This window comes from Euleptes europaea, chromosome 3 (assembly GCF_029931775.1).
Source record: "Euleptes europaea isolate rEulEur1 chromosome 3, rEulEur1.hap1, whole genome shotgun sequence".
Classification (NCBI taxonomy): domain Eukaryota; kingdom Metazoa; phylum Chordata; class Lepidosauria; order Squamata; family Sphaerodactylidae; genus Euleptes; species Euleptes europaea.
This window is the reverse complement of record NC_079314.1, coordinates 45,955,919-45,963,190: the sequence shown is the minus strand read 5'-3', so window position 1 is coordinate 45,963,190 and position 7,272 is coordinate 45,955,919.

The window sequence follows — 7,272 nt, the reverse complement described above, 5'->3', positions numbered from 1 at the left end:
TTTGATAATTTAAGATCTGAGTTTCATCATGTTATGATAGTGATGATGTTGAAATGTTTTAATGTTTAAATGTTTGCCCCCTTGGTGGAAAGGCGGCATACAAATGTTTTAATTAAATAAATAAAGTAATAAACAGGAACAGTATTATTATGGCTTCTCATAGTTTGGTTTCTGATTTATTCAGCTCTTCAACATAATATGTAAGAGGTGTTAGTGATGAAGGTGTTTTAAGAATGTCCCATAAAATGGGCTAGGTGACTTCATGCATAAAATTGGGAGGTAGGAAGTCTTTAATATGAAGCTCCATTCCCTTTTTAAAGGCTTAATCAGGAAGCATAAATATATTTAACCTCCATAAAGGCACTGCTCACGACCTGAGTTCGATCTCGACGGAAGTTGGTTTCAGGTAGCTGGCTCAAGGTTGACTTAGCCTTCCATTCTTTCGAGGTCGGTAAAATGAGTACCCAGCTTGTTGGGGGTAAAGTGTAGATGACTGGGGAAGGCAATGGCAAACCACCCCGTAAACATAGTCCGTAGATGACTGGGGAAGGCAATGGCAAACCACCCCGTAAACATAGTCTGCCAAGTAAACGTCGTGATGTGATATAACCCCATGGGTCAGTAATTATTTGGTGCTTGCACAGGGGACTACCTACCTTTTAAAAGGCCCTGTGAGGTTCCTCCCGCACTGGCCCTGGCTTCCTGCCCTATGGCATCCTGTTCAGGGTTGGGCAGATTCTGTTCAGGCCTCAAAATGAGTAGGAGAGGGGGTTCTGTCACCCAGTTCTTTTTTCTTCCCAAGACTGGCTCTTACACCCTCTTTCACACTCACTCACCCTCGATCTGTCTGTATCGCTTGCTTGCTCAGAGGGCTTGGTCCTTCCTTTTCTTCCTGGTCTGGTCTGGAAATCCTTTTATACAACTGCTTTATAGAAACTAAGAACATCTCTTGAAATGCGCCAATAAATTTATAATAAAGGACATTAGTGTATTTATAATAAAAAGCGCATTTATTTACATAATATAATATATGCTTGTAGTTACAAAGCCTTAAAATATTATATACGGTTAGACATCATTAGTCTTAAACATGTTTATGTTGCAAGTAATCTTTACCAATCTCTATGCCTCTATAAAAGAGTCTCTTATTTAGAATATACCTCAGTTATATCATAAAATACGGTTAGTGCAATTGTGAGCTCTAGTCCTGCGGCAAACCCATAAACAGACTCCAGCAGACGGCAAGTCCACGAAAGCAGTTTTACTGATTAAGCACGGTAGGTTACAGAAGCCATATTCAAGATGTTACTAGTGAGGGGCTAAGGGAAAGCATTTGGCATATATACAAAGCAATAAGAGATAACCAATAACCCTGGCAACCCCCCTCCCAGTGGCAGGAAGGAGTACATGGCAATTCCCACACTGAAGGAATCTATGAAGTCTAAACACGGGGCATGGAGTGGTGATCTAATCTGGCCTTGGAGAGAACTGCAAAACAACACATGGGAGTGCAACCATGAACTGTCTTCATGGCCTGCTCCTGACAGCAATGCACATTCAATCAGAATATAAAGTTACAGAAATCCTGTCAAAATATGGTTAATACTATGGAAAAAGATTTGATTAGAAGTATCTTAACTCAAATCATTCAAAACATCATATTTTAGTACAGAAGACATACTATACAGAAGACACTATACCTTGCTATGTCATCTGCAAACCTTCTCAACCTATATGTTTAGGCTTTGGGAGATTTAAGGATCTTAAATTCCATGAGATTATATGAAGTTGTCCCAAAGCATATGTACTTATCTATGCTAGAACTAAGTCTTGAACCCTTAGACTAGCCTATGAAAAAGGCCTCTGATCACCATTAAGATCAGGGATATCTATGTGCATGCTATACATGTTTATTTTAGTATTAGACAGCAATGCAGAGCTTATGTAAAAGCCAATTAATACACTATGTGTGTTTAAATTGTCCTATGTAGGACTCTTTTATGAAGTCTCTCTGGCTGTGCCAATCTTAGAGTTCTGTGTGTGAACCTATGGTTCAATGTAATCTGTGTATAAGCTGTGCGTTGTGTAAGCATTGTGCATTTATCACAGAGTACAGAGATTCTCCTTTTAGTCAGGAACATCTCTGGCTTCTGCTTTGAGGAGGTTCAGAATTCCCTCTGCCAATTAGAGGAACTATTCTGACACAACCCCAGAGAACTATCTTTTAGTCCTGTGTTCAGGAGATTTTACAATCTTCATGCTTGCCAGCATTGGGAAGCCAAACAGGTTTAGATAGATCTTTGTGAGAATCCATTAATCCCTGTAAGAATTAATGGGCTTTCAGTGTTCCAAATATGGAAAAGATCACTACACTTAGATTCCCACTCTAAGGTAGGAGGTCCAAAGGCCTCTATCCTGTTTAAGGAATAGCGCAGCCTGTCAGCATTCACTTCAGACATCCAGCCTCAATGAGTACTGAATATACTGAAATGGATCTCCCTCAAAAGGAGTTTCCAGCCCCACAAGAAGACTGTAAATATTGTAAGGTATGTTGAAATATCCAGAATGTACAAGAGCTAAACATTTCAAGATACCTCTGAGAGCTTCTGTCCACGCAAGGATCAGAGTCTCAAGTCTTTACATCTCACGCAAGAAATGGAGAAATGTCAGGTCAGGTCAGCTGATGTCAGCCTAACAATAACACTCCTGGCTGTCTTGCTCTGCCTTATATACACTTAAGATCAGTGTTCTCAACACATCTGAAGTGTGTGTTGCCCCGCCCCCTACCACCCTCTTATGTGTCAGCACATTTGAGGTGTGTTCTGTAACCCCATCAATGTGTTAGCCAAGGTAACCAATCTTTACTTTGGTTCGTGTCTCTTCTCCCTTCTAGTTAAGACAGTTGCTCCAACACTTTACCGGGAGTTCCCCTGAGCTTCAACGATAACATTACGTCGTCGCTTTCTTATCTATTCCTCTGGCAATGTTCCCAGAGAGTGCTGCTAAGCATTTCTTCCTTTTTACTATGACACAGGAAGACCTTGACAGTAATTCAGTTCAGTTTACAGACAGGCTTCTAAACAAATTTCTCTTTTAGTCATATGAGGTCTTTATAGGGTTGCTAAGGGGTTTCTATGGAATTTCAATGGCAAAATCATTAGAATCCGTCACACACTGCTGCCTCCCATTCCTCTGGCATGGCCTTTAGTGGGCCATCACCAGCCGATGTTACTGGTGACTGTGTTGGGGTGCTCCAGGTTCAATTGTCTGCTGTGGCTGCCACTGGCTTCCCCCGGGCTGCTACAACAGCAGATTGTGAGCTGGAGTTCACTCACTTCCAATGGCGACAGAACCATTGGTGCCTCCTTCTCCTGCTCTCACATGTAGCTGCAGTTTAGGCCCCCAGGAGGCTGCACTGTGGGCTGGACCAAGTCCGGGCCGGGTCCTGGTTCTGGACAGGACATTTAATGAAAAGAAGTGGCATATCATAACATATAGCATTTACTGCATATAGCCAAAGGCCATTACAACCATTCACAAAGAAGATAAAACTTAAATAATAAAGAGGTAAACAATGGAGGCACATCTCAAATGAAACAATCAAGGACAACAAATATCACTCAAAAACATATTTGAGCAGTTCTCTTTGCAGGATGAGAACAGATGGAAACAAACAGTGATCTCCATTTTCACAGTATCTGAGGTAACTTTACAATGACTTGTGCTTTCTCTGTTCTACTTAATACCCAAGCTGTGTTGACTGAAACAAAAGAGGACAGATCCATTCCTGTACTAACTGCATGGTAATCAAGTGAGTGGCATAAAGGATGAGTTATACCCAAGGAGCTCAATAAATTGCCCGAGGTCATACAGGGTGTTAGTAGCTCAGACAGGATTAGAACAGAAGGATGATCCCACTTTCCTTTTAAAGGAGACTCTTTTGGTATCATGTTACAGGGGAAAAGAAAAACTGGAAAAAAAGGAGAAATGTCCTTGAAGTAACATACATTTCTGCTTTCAGTGCTTAGACACAAGTAGTCATTAACTGCATATGCCTACATCAATTTTCATTTAGCAATATTCTATGTTTGCTGTCACTCAAACCTAGTTTGTTTTAAGACAGCAAAATAGCATGCAGATGTGCACACAGTTTCAATAAAAAATTTCTATTGGATTAGTGGGATGAGTTTAACTGCAATTAAACATTATATTTTCCCTTAAATTTTTAGGAAGAATTAATAATACATACACAAGTGCAAAACAGATTAGTTCTTATTATCACTGTTTTCATGAAAGCTTCCTAATGGCATATGATGAAAACTGCCTAATTTTAAAAGCTTCATAACTTCATTATACAAATGGCCTACATGAAGCCATTTGGTTTTTTTAATCTTCCTTTGTCACCTCCTGCTCCTTAATCTTACTTATATTTCTTTATTAAATTTGTCTTGGTTTATTAAAAATGTCAAACATCTGAACCATTTCAATTTAAAAGCTTATTTTGGAAGGAGGAAAGCCTGCGTATTAAATAGATTATAATTTTTTATTTTCTTTGCAGCCTGTGGAATTGAATGCTATTCAACTTCATCAAGTCACCTCAAATTCTAGACAGCTGGCATTGTGAACTGAAAATGTTTAATTCATACAACACACATCACCATGTAGTCTGCTGTAGTTAAGCATTGACTGAACTCTAAAATGTGTGAATCCAATGTTTTCAATAATTAGATGGAGCTTGAGTTCCAAATCAATAATTCAAACATCACTGAGGTGAAGTATCCTTTAAATGAATCTATGAAGTTTTGAAATAAGGAATGTTTTGTATGGCACAGCGGGCAACAAATGACAGATGATTTTGAACTGTTGTATATGTGGCCATATTCCCTGGGCAGACCCCCTCTCCACTGCTTCAGCATATGGTGACTGAGTTGTGTGCATAACTACCATCCCTTGAACATTCAGACTGGGCCCAAAGCCAAATCCTGTTGTAAGCCTGAGGATGTACAGGATGGACTCGCCATGTGGCAATATGACCCTATCCAGCCATGGCTTTACCTATGGCCACAACATGCTGAAATCAGCCATGGACTAGGCCCCGACAGTGTGCTAGATATCGAGCCCAAAATTATTGATTCTGGCAGCCCAATTCCACAAATGTTTATTTAGAAGATCCCCCTATGTTCAAAGGGACTTTCTCCCAAGTAAAGTATACATGGTATTGTAACCTAGCTTTGCTAGTCTTCTTCAAGGCTCCTGAGCTGCGAATACCTTCATAAAAAGCAAAAAATGAGTAGGCAAAGTTATTGCTATTTTGTCCTGTTACCAGGAAAAGATTCTTTTCATAATTGTGGGCTCATTTATGCTTGCTGGTAGTGGGCTCATTTATGCCTGCTGTGCCAGGAAGTTTTTTTAAATCATTTATTTATTTTGCAGATTTATAGTCTGCCCTCCCCAGCAAGCTGTCTCAGGGTGGATTTAAAGCCCTGCTCATGAGCTCTGAAAATCTCTGATACATACAGAAAAAGGAATACATGAGCTGTGGCACACCCATGTAAATATGTGGCACTCCCAAGCTAGGATTCCATTGCCATATCATTCAGTTCTTTCACTTATGTTTGGAAGCAGAATTGAATCAGTGTGCCTGCATTAACACATGCTACTTCATCCGTGCAGTGGCACTGAACATGCCACTTTGCCCAGAGAACCTTAGACTCCATGAATCAGGTATAAGTTCCAAGCAATCAACATAGGTGAGACAAAGAATGCTGGTCGTTGTGTTGGTCCACAGAAAAATAATAAACCACTTAGAAACCTTTATTTGACTGCTGCTGCTCCTTTCAGAGGAGCTGTTCCTTTATTTTCACTGGGCCCGCAAGACGGAGATGTTCCACCAGGCCTACAGTTGAGGACAGCAACGGTTTATGTGGCTAAGGACGTATGCTGGCCTGGATCGTTAGACTCCCCACTGTTTGCCAGCCAGTCTCTCCACCTTACCAGCAATTGTCACCTGGGCTGCTGCTAACTGCTGTTTCCCCCCCCCCTCCAGTTCTCTGTAAGGTCAACATTTGATATTTTAATCCAGGGGTTGTTGATTCTTATTAAGTGCCATGTGGTTTTAGATGTAATCTGCTGGATTTATTGTTGTGGTTTTAATAGTCTTAGTTTTATTATTATTATGTTTATGTTTGTTGTTAGCCACCCTGAGCCCTGCTAGACAGGGGGAGGGCAGGATACAAGTATAATAAATAAATAAATATATTTAATTACACTCCACCTTTTTCCCACCATAGAACAAGTGCAGAAAACAACATGTCTGTATAAAGTATTGAACACATGAAGCTGCCTTATACTGAATCAGACCTTTGGTCCATCCAAGTCAGTATTGTCTGCTCAGACTGGCATCAGCTTTCTAGGGTCTCAGGTGGAGGTCTTTCACATCACCTACTTGCCTAGTCCCTTTAACTGGAGATGTCAGGGATCGAACCTGGGACCTTCTGCTTGCCAAACAGATGCTCTACCACTAAGCCACAGCTATTGTATTTGCAAGGCTGCCCCTCCCCCTACGCACTGTCACAACAGCTTTGATCATCTGAGCAAGTTTTTCTGCAGATGCCAACCTGCAAATGGGCAAAATCAACAACTGTCTGTACCCGTGCCTTCTCCATTGTGGCCCCCACCTTATGGAACGAGCTGTCTGAGGTCAGGAAGTCTCCCACTCTCATAGCTTTCTGCAAACTATACAAAACGGAATTATTCAATAGAGCTTTTCCACACAGGCAGTAGAGTTGGACTGTACTAAATGATTCACAAAGTTACTTTGATAGGTTATTAGGGACTGGTGTATGCTTCTGTTTAGTTTACTGAAACTAGGATCCTACTATGTAATATTTGTATTATTTAATGTGTAACGTTATGACTATGCTTCAGTTCTGTTTTTAGATTTCTGTTTGGTTCTACAACCCTAATCCTATTGCATTGTTTATTGAATGAATGCACTATCCTGTCGATTGTATTGACTCTGTGTAATCTGCCTTGAAGGAGCCCCGTAGTGCAGAGTGGTAAGCTGCAGTACTGCAGTCCAAGCTCTGCTCACAACCTGAGTTCGATCCCTACGGAAGTCGGTTTCAGGTAGCCGGCTCCAAGTTGACTCAGCCTTCCATCCTTCCGAGGTCGGTAAAATGAGTACCCAGCTTGCTGGGGGTAAAGGGAAGATGACCGGGGAAGGCACTGGCAAACCACCCCGCAAAGTCTGCCTTGGAAACGTCGGGATGT